Source organism: Nannospalax galili, unplaced genomic scaffold, assembly GCF_000622305.1.
Source record: "Nannospalax galili isolate Female #2095 unplaced genomic scaffold, S.galili_v1.0 scaffold95, whole genome shotgun sequence".
Lineage (NCBI taxonomy): Eukaryota > Metazoa > Chordata > Mammalia > Rodentia > Spalacidae > Nannospalax > Nannospalax galili.
Window position 1 is genome coordinate 11,159,800 of NW_008342393.1, and position 11,650 is coordinate 11,171,449.

The 11,650-nt window shown below is 45.8% G+C and overlaps 1 pseudogene; it reads left to right on the forward strand.

The window, feature by feature from the left end:
• The first annotated feature begins 10,943 nt into the window (after nt 1–10,943).
• Nucleotides 10,944–11,650, forward strand: part of LOC115071282 — a 36,275-nt pseudogene continuing 35,568 nt past the window's right edge.

An 11,650-nucleotide genomic window follows, 5' to 3' on the forward strand; every position in this document is an offset into this window, starting at 1 on the left:
TTGAGATTTGGCCCCAAGACTCCATGTACTTAGTCAGAGGGTCATACAGGCCCCCAAGGTCCTAAAACCCTTCTTCCCCAAGCAGTGACCAGCTGCTCCTAATTCAAGTGCTGACTGGGGTTGGCCTATTGGCACCTGCTATGTCTACTTCCACCCTTTCCCGGGTGCTTTCCCCACTACAGTCCCTTTCCTTCTGCCCTTGGTTTATCAAAACACTCAAGGTTACCTTCACTGCTCACCTTTCCCCTACTCTTTTCCAGCCTCTCTGTCCTTTGTGGATCTCCATCTCCTCTAGACTGTCTAGTTCACATTCGCCGTCAGCATCACCTCGATTAGCTAAGGCCCTGTTGCTGTCTTGTATATGGTTTAGGGTGGTGCCCTTGAAACAAATGATCCTCCTAGAGCCTAAACTCTTAAGAGACGACAGCCAGGGTGTCCGACCCGCAGGAAAGGTCCTGGTATGGCCCTGTGTCTCTTCAGTGTCTTTGGCACACTGAGTGTGTGTGCAAACTCACTCATCACTCACAGAATGAGGCCAAGCAAGGAGGAGCTGAAGAACTTGGGTTCTGAGGTCAGTACACTCTGGCTCAAAACATCAGCTGTGTGACTATGGGTGAGTTCATATACTCTGTGCCTCAGTTTCCCTATATATAAAAATGAAAATAAAAGTAATGTTTCCCTCTTAGGGTGGTTCTGAGGATTAAGATAGTATATATATCATATAATATATGTGAGTATATATATATATATATATATATATATGTCTTGCTCAGTCAGTGCCTAGAATATAAAAACTGCCCAATAAATGCCTACTTTTATCAATATTGATGCTATTATTAGCCAGGAAAGGAGCAATCCTTTGGCTCTACTACCAGACTGTTTTTTTAGTTTTTTTGTTTTTTTTTTTTTTTTTAATGTATGTCTGGGGGTGGCGGCAGAGGTGGGTTAGCATGTAAGTGCAGAGTGCCTGCAGAGGCCAGAGGCATTAGAGCCCCTAGAGCTGGAGTTACAAGTGGTTGGGAACTAGCCATGGGTGCTGAGAACTGAACTCAAGTCCTCTGCAAGGACAGTATGTACTCTTAACCACTGAGAAATCTCTCTAGCCCCTAGTTTGTTTATGAGTTTTTTGATTGGTTGGTCGGTCCGTTGGTTGGTTGGTTGGTTGGTTGGTTGGTTGGTTGGTTGAAGAGTGTGTGTGTGTATGTGTGTGTGTGTGTGTGTGTGTGTGTAGGGGAAAGGGGGCACAGTTTTCTAAGTGAGACCAATGTCTACAACAAGGAGCCCAGCTCCTCCGTCCATGGATATGGCTTGCCAGCCACTGCATGCCCCTCCTTTCACATGAGCAACCTCCCCTCCCCTCCAAGTTTATGCCTCCCAGGGGGACAGTAATTTTCAGTTCAAGCCAAAAGGCTTTGTTTAAATGTGACGTGTATGTGGTGATAAAGCGTATTGCAAGGGGGTGTTTGCTCAAAGGATCAGTGTTGAATTTATTTTCAAAATAAACAGCTCTATTCTCTTCCATCTTCTGAAAGTTATGAGTAGGGATGAGATGGAGGAGATGAGAGTTTGAGGAAGGACAAAGGCAAAGAGACAGGGAAGAGCTGGGGGCACTAAGCAGGTAGGACCCAATGTTCTTCACAAATCGTCCAAACTATCTTCTATCTTCCTGGGTAGTGTCAAAAATAACCATAGTAAATGTCTACGGCATGTCAGACAGTGTGCTGAGGGCATTACTGACATCTCATTTCATTTTTATAAAGCGCTCCTTAGGATAACTGAAACCATGCCCATTTTACAGATGAGGACACTGAGGATGAAAGCACGGTAACCTGCCCTAAAGTTCACAGCTAGTGTGTTTGTAGAATTGGGATGAGAACTTCAGTTCCCTAACTGTGCTAGCCAAACTCTATCCAGTGTCTTGACTGTGTGACCATACCGTCCAAACCAGGAATGAGTGTACAGCTTGACACATACTGTAACAAAGTCAGGTAGTGTTTCATATTGAGTCTACGTTGCAGAATAAGGCATTGCCTTGTGAGAGGATGAGGCCAAGGCAGGGGACAGCTGGACAGCCAGTAATGAGATGCATCATTAAGAATGGACTTGGGAAGCAAGATCCACTGCAGAATCCTAGGGATGGGAGGAGCTGATAATGACACTCTAGCTGTGAGTCCAGAACTCTGAGGCACAGCTCAAAGAGATCAGAGAAAGCCTGAAGACCTACTGTGTACTAGGCAGAGGCAACAGTTTGTAACAGGAGGCTTAGGGCATAGGGTATCATAACCACCACTCTGGTGACCCTGAGCAGACGGACGGGGCTCTTAAGAGTCCAGAGAGATTCTGGCACTCTCTTAAGAACATTTTGAAAGGGTTTCTGCTCCTTTCCAGGAACCTAGATCAGAGCCACTTCCCTACCAGAAGGACTGCTTGCCTATGAATATCCTTACTTCGTAACGTGAGCAGCACCCATCTTGAAACAGACCGACTCAGGCAAAATGGGAAGTCAGGAGAAACTCTGGAGTCTACCCCCAGAGAGAGAACGGTGGAGATGTGGAAACCCAACCAACATCCAATGACACGGGTGCTGTGCTTCTGGCACTGGGATTGTGTAAAGACTTAAAAGCCGGTCCTTTGTCCCTTCAAGCCATTGACGTAGCTCCTCCTGTGGAAATAATGAAATGAGAAATAAATATCAGTTCACAAGGAGAATAAGGGTTGATGACTTGGTATGTGAGCAGGCAAGAGACCCTGATGAGCAGCCCAAGGAATCAGAAGTCAGCTCTTATTAAAGCACCATAATCCATATTAATGTGACAGACCAGAATTACTCTGAGGAAGCCACTAGGGTTCATTATGAAAATAGCATTCATTTGCAAAATGAGGAACATATCAAAACTCAACTTGTTCTAGTTCTTGAGCTAAATTACACATTAAGCATGCAGACTTCCTCTCCTAACATTTTGAAACGGTTTAATGGCCAGCACTCAGGCTGGCCAGGGCGTGGATATTCTAAGACTACCCCAAAGGTGAAGGCTGGAAGACTGAAGACCAATTGCTAGGGAGATATTCAGCCATGCTGGGGGGCTGATCAGTTGCATATGACTGCACTTCAGAACTTCTCCTAGGAGGACAGGGCCTGACACCAAGAGGCAGCTGTGTGCCCCAACTGGCTACATGCAAGACCTTTCTCCCTGCTTACTCCAGTGACTGGTGGGTGAGAATTCAGGGATGAAGTGCAGTGGGTGCATGTCTGTTGTTTTGGCCTTTTAAGCATTCATTCATGCCCTTTTCTGAGAAAAGTTTCCTGAATTCCTTTGGGAACCATCCCTTCCCTATTCTCAGTCCATGCTGCAATAGCTAGGCTGGCTCATGTACTAGGCTCTTGCCATGGGCCAGGAATTGCTCTAAGCACTTCACACACATAAACTCATTTAATCTTTATGCCACTTCTGTAATATGGATGCTCGTAATATCCCCTTTTGAGAGATGTCTCAGCTAGACTCAAAGTGAATATGTCGTCTTTTCTTAAGTGACAGAACCAACATTTCCATTCTGTACCCTTGGTTGTAACCAATAGCAACTGCAGCCCCCCTGCCTTCTACCCCAGCTCCAGGGACAGGCCACAAATTAGGTCCAGCCCATCCTTGGATCATGGATACCCTCTGCATCAGTGCTGGACTCACATGGGCATATTGCCCAAGCTAGAACAAACTTGTATAACGAATACAAACCTAGGGCTTTATGCCAAACAACCAGAAATAGCTTTTTAATTGGTTCTTCTAAGTTTGTGGCTGAGACAAGGCATGTTTAAGAACCAGCAGTTAGAGGGCTAGAGAGATGGCTCAGCAGTTAAGAGCACTGGCTGCTCTTGTAGAAGACCCAGGTTTGGTTCCCAGCACCCACATGGCAGCTAACAACCATCCATAATTCCAGTTCCAGAGGATCTCCATGGGCATTGCATGGTATGGGTACAGGGGCAATATACTCATATACATAAAATAAAATATATTTTAAAAATAATTAAAATCACAGAGATCCACCTGCCTCTGCCTCCTGAGTGCTAGGATTAAAGGCATGCACCACCATGCCCAGCATAATTAAAAATATTTTTAAAAATAAAAATAAAGAACATCAGTTAGAGAACCTAGGAACAAAACCACTACAGGCAGATCAAAGCTAAGAGGTCTTGATAACAATGCTCAGACCCCTGAAGTTATCTTTCATGTGAACTAACCTATTCTCTTTCCATGTAAGCCAATTACACTTGGGTTTTCCGTATTTGCTGTGTAAATGGTCCTAATACAGAAACCAAGTGTTCATTTAAGAACAACACCTTCTATTTAGGTAGTGCTCTACAATAGACAAAGCTTTCCATACACTTCAACATTGCATCTATTTATTCATCCATTCAATCAACACATAAACATCTGCTACTCATCTAAATACAGTCACAGACAGAAGTCAAGGGCATCCTTTCCCCTCCTCCTATCCCCTTTAGGTCTAGTTAGTTCCCATTATCTCACTCCTATCAGTCTTGTGGCACTTACCTGTAATGATGGTATTTGTTTATACATAACAGTAAGCTATGGCTCCTCTGAATTAGAGGTTTCTTTATCCTAGAATCCAGATGTCTATGTGAGTTTCTGAAATATTATGATGATACATCTTTATTAACTTGGCACCATTTAGAATCGCCTAGGAGACGCACCTCAGGGCAGGTCTGTGAGGTTATTTCTAGAGACGGTTAACTGAGGAGAGAAGCTCCTCTGAAGAGGCCCTCACCATTCCACAAACTGGAGTTCCAGACTGGATCAAAAAGAGAAAGCAAGCTGAACACCAGCATTCATCGCTCTCTGCTTCCTGACTGTGGAGGCAATGTGACCAGCCATCTCACACTTCTGACATCATAGCTTGATGCAGTCTTCCTACCATCCTGCCAGCATGACAGACTATATCCTCAAACCACAAACTACATATAAACCCTTCCTTCCATGCTTTTATCAGGTATTTGGTCACAGCAGCAAGAAAAGTAACTACTATGCACATCATAGTGAAACACCTTCCACGCCCTTGTTACCATCCTAGGCACCCTGAAACTAGTCAGTGTTGTTGGCTGTGGAACCCTTAGGCAACTCAGGCTGACTTAAGACAGAGGGGGATTTCTGAAAGGGTATCAAGCAGTCCAGAGGACACCAGAGAAGAGCTGGAGAGACCACTGGTGAAACGGATGGAAAGGGCACATGAGAAGTTGGGCCATCATGGTGCCCAGCCCAGGCCACTATCAGGAGAGCTGGGTGGTGTGCTGATGCTGCCACCACTGCACGATAGAGACCAATGCCAGGTCAGTCCTCTGCCTTCCTGCTTCTCTACATCACTAGCCCAGGTTCCAAGGACCAAACAGGAGCCCATAGCTGGCCGAGCTCAGTCAGGGCTTGGGCCATGCCTGGGTGTGTGAAAGAGCGAACAGGATTGCTCGACTTCCTAGCTGTTTTGTTGAGGGGTATACCTTGAGTCCCCTGAAACTCGCCTCATCGTAGATTCCCTGACCAACACAGTCTTTGCCCCCATAAAGCTATGGACTAAGGAAAAGAGGCTCATTAACTGAATAACCAAGGAAGAACATATACGACAGTTGTAAGGAGCACAATGGAGAAGAGGATGACGTGGTCTGAGGACTGTAACACAGTGCGCTTCAGGTCTCCATGGCCATGTAACAAACAGTCCCTGTGGTTTTGACAGACCTGGCTCAGCTGGGCGGCTCTGACTTGGGCTCCTCCCCACCCCATGCCCAGCACAGCCAGGTGACCAGTAGAGGCAGACTCACATAGTCAGCTGCCACTGGCTGTCATCTAGGTCTCCAGCTGGGGTTTTGATCCCCAAGTCTGCCCCGATTGGGGCGTCTCAAGAATGGTGGTTGGACTGGGAAAGATTCTGGGTTCTGGGCTCAGTGTCTCGAGAGCAAACATTTCAGGAGACCTGGTAGACTTCTGACCCCATCTCAGAAATGGCTCAGTTTCCTCCAGCTTCCATAGGTCAAGGTTCCATCAGAGGAAGAGTCCACTCAAAGAGGGGAACCGTAACATTCATGAATGCCAACTCTGGTTCACTGGAATCATAGGAATCATACTTGGAGTCTATCACAATGGGCAAGTAGTAGATGACGCTGACCTCATATAGGGGGGTCAAGGAATGATTCCAAGGAAGTGGCATTAGTCTGAGACCTGAGAAATGAGTCATAGATAATGAACTCTGTTGAAAATGAAGTCGTGTGTGTGTGTGTGTGTGTGTGTGTGTGTGTGTGTATGTGTGTGTTAGGCCTGTGTACATATTTTTCTGTGCATGTCTGTGTGGGTTAGAGGTCAACACATGTGCAGTGGGGTAGCAGGAAACATGGCAGGTTCAAGTATAGAAAGCTAGCAAGTATTTCAGATGTACAGTGACTAAGGCAGGATGTGAGTAAGACAGGGGGGGACTGGGTAGGTACCAGTTCTGAGAAATGTACTACTGGTTATTTGGATTTCTTTTTCTTTATCTTAAGACTAATAGGAACATTTTAAAATAGCACTCAGAAAACACTTGGAGATTAAAGGGATGAGTAGCTAATTTCATTCATTCTACAAATATCTTTTGGACATTGACATGGGCCAGAAGTCATGAGTGCTATGATTCAAATCGGCATGATGGGGGGGTCTGGAGATGGAGGATGATAAGATGACACCAGGCATAGCAAGTTCTGAGAAAAGAAGAAGCTCAATAGAGGACTGTAGCTGATGCAAAGGCCCTGTGGTTAAAGGAAGCTTGGTGTGCTCGAGGAAGAGGAAAAGGGGTCAGCAGACCTAGATCACCACTATCCTTGTAGGGAAGAATTCAAAGCTGGCTTTCTATAAATGGCCGGGACACCAGCAAGGCTTTCCTATCAGGACCACACATCGCCAGGGCCACGGCTTCAATGACTCCAGAATGTCTCTTGCTAGTAGAATGTTCGGAATGCTTTTTCTCTCTGGCCTGGCTCTGCCTGTCCTCAGCGATGAGACTTGCCTGTCATCATGTGCTTCCAGAGCTCAACAAATCCCAAGGAAGCAATTTGGCAGAATGTTCAAAGAACCTTCAAGATGCCTGCGCCCTTTGATTCAGTGGTTCCCCATCGAGGGATCTAGCCAAAGGAAATAGTCACAAACATGGAAGAAGATGATCACACAAAGAAGCTCATCCCAGCATGATCTATGGTGATGAAAAAGGGCCAATAAATTAAATATTCAACCATAGGGGCAAGATTAAATACGTTAAAGTGCATCTCCTAGACGTGGGCACTAAACACTCAGTTCCTAGAAGACCAAAATAGCATCAGGAAATGCTTGCCTTATTGTGGTAAGATTAAAGGCCAAGATATGAAATAGTATAGATGTGATTTCTGCAACTACTTTAAAGTGACATACGGGGGAAAACAGTCATCATTTTTCAAAAGAAATTTCTAGTGACTTATTTTTCTTCTTTACAATCCTCCTTCCTGAAAATGAGCGCTATTACTTGTAGGATGGAAAATACATTTTATTCTTTTTAAAGCAAAACAAAACTATATCCACAGCACTCCACTGTCTTTAGGGCCATATTCAGCGCCTCTGCAGCCCTTAGACTTCCACATTGTGGCCACTAATTTTCTACTTATATTTTTCTTTTTCGTGTGTATATGTATGGTCTATATCTGTATACATGTTTGTATGTGCATACATATGTGTGCAGGTGTGCTCGCACGTATGTGTGCTGTGAAGGTCAGAGGTCAGCATCAGGTATCTTCCTCAGTCACTTTCCACCTTATGTTAGAGATAGGTCTCTCACTGAGCCAGGAGCTCACAGATGAGACTGCCTGGTGACCTCAAGGGATCCTGTGTCTCTGCCCACCCCACCTCCAGCCATTGCACTGGCTTTTTTACCTGGGAGCTGGGGCTCAAACTCAGATCCTTATACTTGCACGGCAAACTCTGTACTGAGCAAGCCCCCTGATTTTCTTTTTCTTATCTCCCAACAATTTTTTTACAGAATTCAATGCCCCATGAACCCAGGTCTTGCAGTTCTCCCCAGTGATGTTTGGACATGCTCTCTTCCTTCCTCTTCTCCCCCAAGCTTGAGAAAGAAGAAGGGGAACCAATCTCTCCCTGCTCCCATCTCAGTCTTGCACATCTTTCCCCACTCCCTCTGATTACCCACCAATTGTGCTGGTCCTCATGCTCTTCCTTCCCACTCTGTGTGCAGCACTGTCATGCCCTAGTACAACAGACTGGGTGCCAAGCATGCCTGGCTTGACAGTACTCTGCAGAGTTAAGGTCTATGTCATTTCCCCCAACAGGACAATCAGTTCCTGACAGTTTTCTGGCCTTCCTGGATCATCTTACCTTGACCTCAGCCTAGTGGCATTATGATGATGTCATGGAGTGAACCAATGTCAGTGAATGAAAGAATGAATGAATGAATGAATGAATGAATGCTTGGACAAGTCACATCTGGGAAATAGCTCCATGATCTAGCTCGGCTCAGCACTCAGTGGTAATGCCTTTGCCCTGATGGTCCCTTTTTTAAAGTGACAGCCCCTCCTTTCAGCTCCTCTCTACCATCCCACCCACCAATTACTATCTCAGCCAGTAAGGATGCCAAGCAGAACCAAGCTCACTAAAGATTCTGCACACACAACGACTTACTCAAGAAAGGACTCTTTTGTTTCCTTTGCCGTGGGACCCCATAAATTATAAACTCAGCCTTTTTTAAGTGAGACTGAGCTTGGAGCAGAGCAATCTTAGCTCACCCTCAAAAGTGTTCTCTGTGGTAGCAGAGGTTTCCCCTGTGTGAACTATGTGTTCCAAGAGGCATGTGGCTCCCTATCTAGACATAGAGGCTGGGCTATGCCCCTCTGCTCTCCCCAGCTCCCAGTCTCTCTCTCTCTCTCTCTCTCTCTCTCTCTCTCTCTCTCTCTCCCTCTCTCTGATGGGTAGCTCCATCCTAAGGACCCTGCTAGGTCGTGCTCATCTTGTCTGCTCAGCACCTAGGACAGGATGGCCCCCAGAAGTGAACATTAACACAGGGAATGAGAGGAGTTACCAACAGCTCTCAAAAGTCCACAGCGCTAGCTTCCTGTGATCAATTTCCAGATATTACTAGTTTCTGCCCTATCTTGGCTTCCTAGGGTTAATATAGCAAATTATAGCAAATTTCATGGTTCAAAACAACAGAAATGTATTCCCTTGCAGTTCTAGAGGCCAGGAATCTAAATTGAAGGCATGGGCAGGGTGGTGGTCTCCCCAGAGGCTCTAAGGAGGATTCTTCCTGCTTATTCCAGCTTTGGAGGTTGCAGACATTCCTTGGCTTGTGGCTGCATCCCCCCCATCTTCACTTGATTTTTGCCTCTCTTCTCTGCATGCCTTTAATGAGGAAGCTTAACGTTGGATTTAGGACCTACCAGAATGATCTCATCTTGAAATCCTTAATTACATATGCAAGGAATTTTTTTCTCTAAAAAAGCTCCCATTCCCAGGTCTTGGGGATCAAGATAAGCCAGTATCTCTGGGGACGGTCCATGGCAAATCAATGCAGTAAGCATCCTTTTTTCTGCACAGACCACACCTTACTGTCATTTACTCCAGTGCCCAATACAGCGCCTGTATTTTCAGTGGAATGAGTGGAGATGTAGCCATAACCTCCAGCACATTTAGTTCGCTAGTACCTGCTGACAAACTGTGGGGGAACTACTTTACATCCAAGCTCTGTTGCCATCTCTCTGTCATTTTTCTCCGGTCTCTGAAGGCTGATGCTCCTGGAATCACAGACATTCAGTCTCTCCATCATTTCCTTGCCGGCTATCTCTGGACCAGAGAAGCTATTTGAAAAGGGAATAGAGGGGCTGGAGAGACGGCTCAATGGCTAAGAGTACTGCCTGCTCCTGCAGAGGACCCAGGTTCGAATCCCAGCACCCACATGACGGCTAAAAATTGTCCATAACTCCGGTTCCAGGGAATCTGATGTCCTATTCTGACCTCTACAGGCATTGTACAACACAGGTGCACTTATATGCATGCAGGCAATACACTCATACATATAAAAATAGATAAATAAGAATATTTAAAATTTCAAAAAAGAGAATAGATTATTTTATATAGCAACATTGATGTATCAAATGCTCCAAGAGGTTTAATTGATGTGGTTGAATAGTCAAACCAATTTGACTCAATTCCAGTAACTCAGATTTTACACCCAATTCTTGCACACTGAATTTTCTTAAATAAAATGTCCCCTTCTTGAGCTGGGCCTGATGTCTACTCTGGAGGCTGAGAAAGGATGATGGCAAGTTCAAGGGTAGCCTAGGCAACTTATTGAGACCCTGTCTCAAAATAAATTTTAAGAATTTAAGGGCTGGGACTGGGGGTATAGTGGCATATCACACACCTGTCATCCCAGCACTCAGAAGGCTGAGGTAGAAGGATCAGGAGTTCAAGACCAGCCTGAATTACATAACATTCTGGAGATAATACCTCAGTGATATCATTCAGAGTACTTGCCTAGTACGTAAAAGAACCTAGGTTCAATCCTCTTGCCACTAAAAAATAAATAAATACATACATAAATATATATTCCTCTCCTGGGCAAGCAACCTCTGCTGTAGGCTACTAAGTCCTCAAATGTCTTTAAAAGCCAGCCTGATGGCACATTGACAGTCCATATCCAGCTTTCTGGTTGTGCCTGGCCCCTCAAATGAACAGGTGAAAATCTGTTGAACAGGTGAAACCCCGACTGGAACCAAAGCAAGGGAGGCGGTTTCAGGGTGTGGAGAAGGGCAGGTGTGCCAGGCAGTCTTTAAGGATGGCTGTTTGGGAGCCGGCTTTCCAGTGAGCAGCTCTGTGCAGAGCCCCACGACTCAGGTACCACAGAGCCCATGTGTAAATGCCCTGCCAGTGAGCATGGGGGTCAGTCTGACAGACCTGGAGAATGCAGCTAGTTTGGCAGCCGGGATCCCAGCGTCCATGGAGGGCAGAACAAACACAGGTCAGTCCTGGTGGCTTCTTCAGGAAGAAGGCAGGCAGGCAGGCAGGCAGCTGCTGCTTGGAATTCCACTCCCTGGGAACAATGCACTTTATTTTTGGAAAGAGGGAAAAACAAAGGAGGAGAGAGCAATGCCGACAAACGTGCATTTGCTTTTCTATTTATGCACAGCCCTTACCCCTTCATCACCTCAGCTACCAGTTGTTGCTGGCAGCCAGGGACCACATTTATAAGACCTAACTGGCCTGCGTCCCCACAGAGAGCAACACAGGTCAACCTCTAGCACTTCCTACTGTACAGAGCTACACAAATAACAGGAGTGTTTCCATAGAAGGCTGCTGGCTCGTGTGGCTGTAACTAATACTCCTATGCAATAGATACTCCCCAGATCCTTCCTATGGGAGAGCCACCCTCCCTGGCAAGAGGACCTAATCAGTGCCTGTAGAGGAAAAATAGCACAGAAAGAAGATGCCTCCCCATTATTTTCTGATCTCTGTGTGCTACTCCCTATAGGATTTCAAATGTCCGTTTAATCATGCTAAAGCTGGGGAGCAATGGACCGCCTACTGGTGGGATAAAGGGAAGAGAAGGAAAGGGAGGGGAGGAGGAGAGGGGAGGGGGAGGG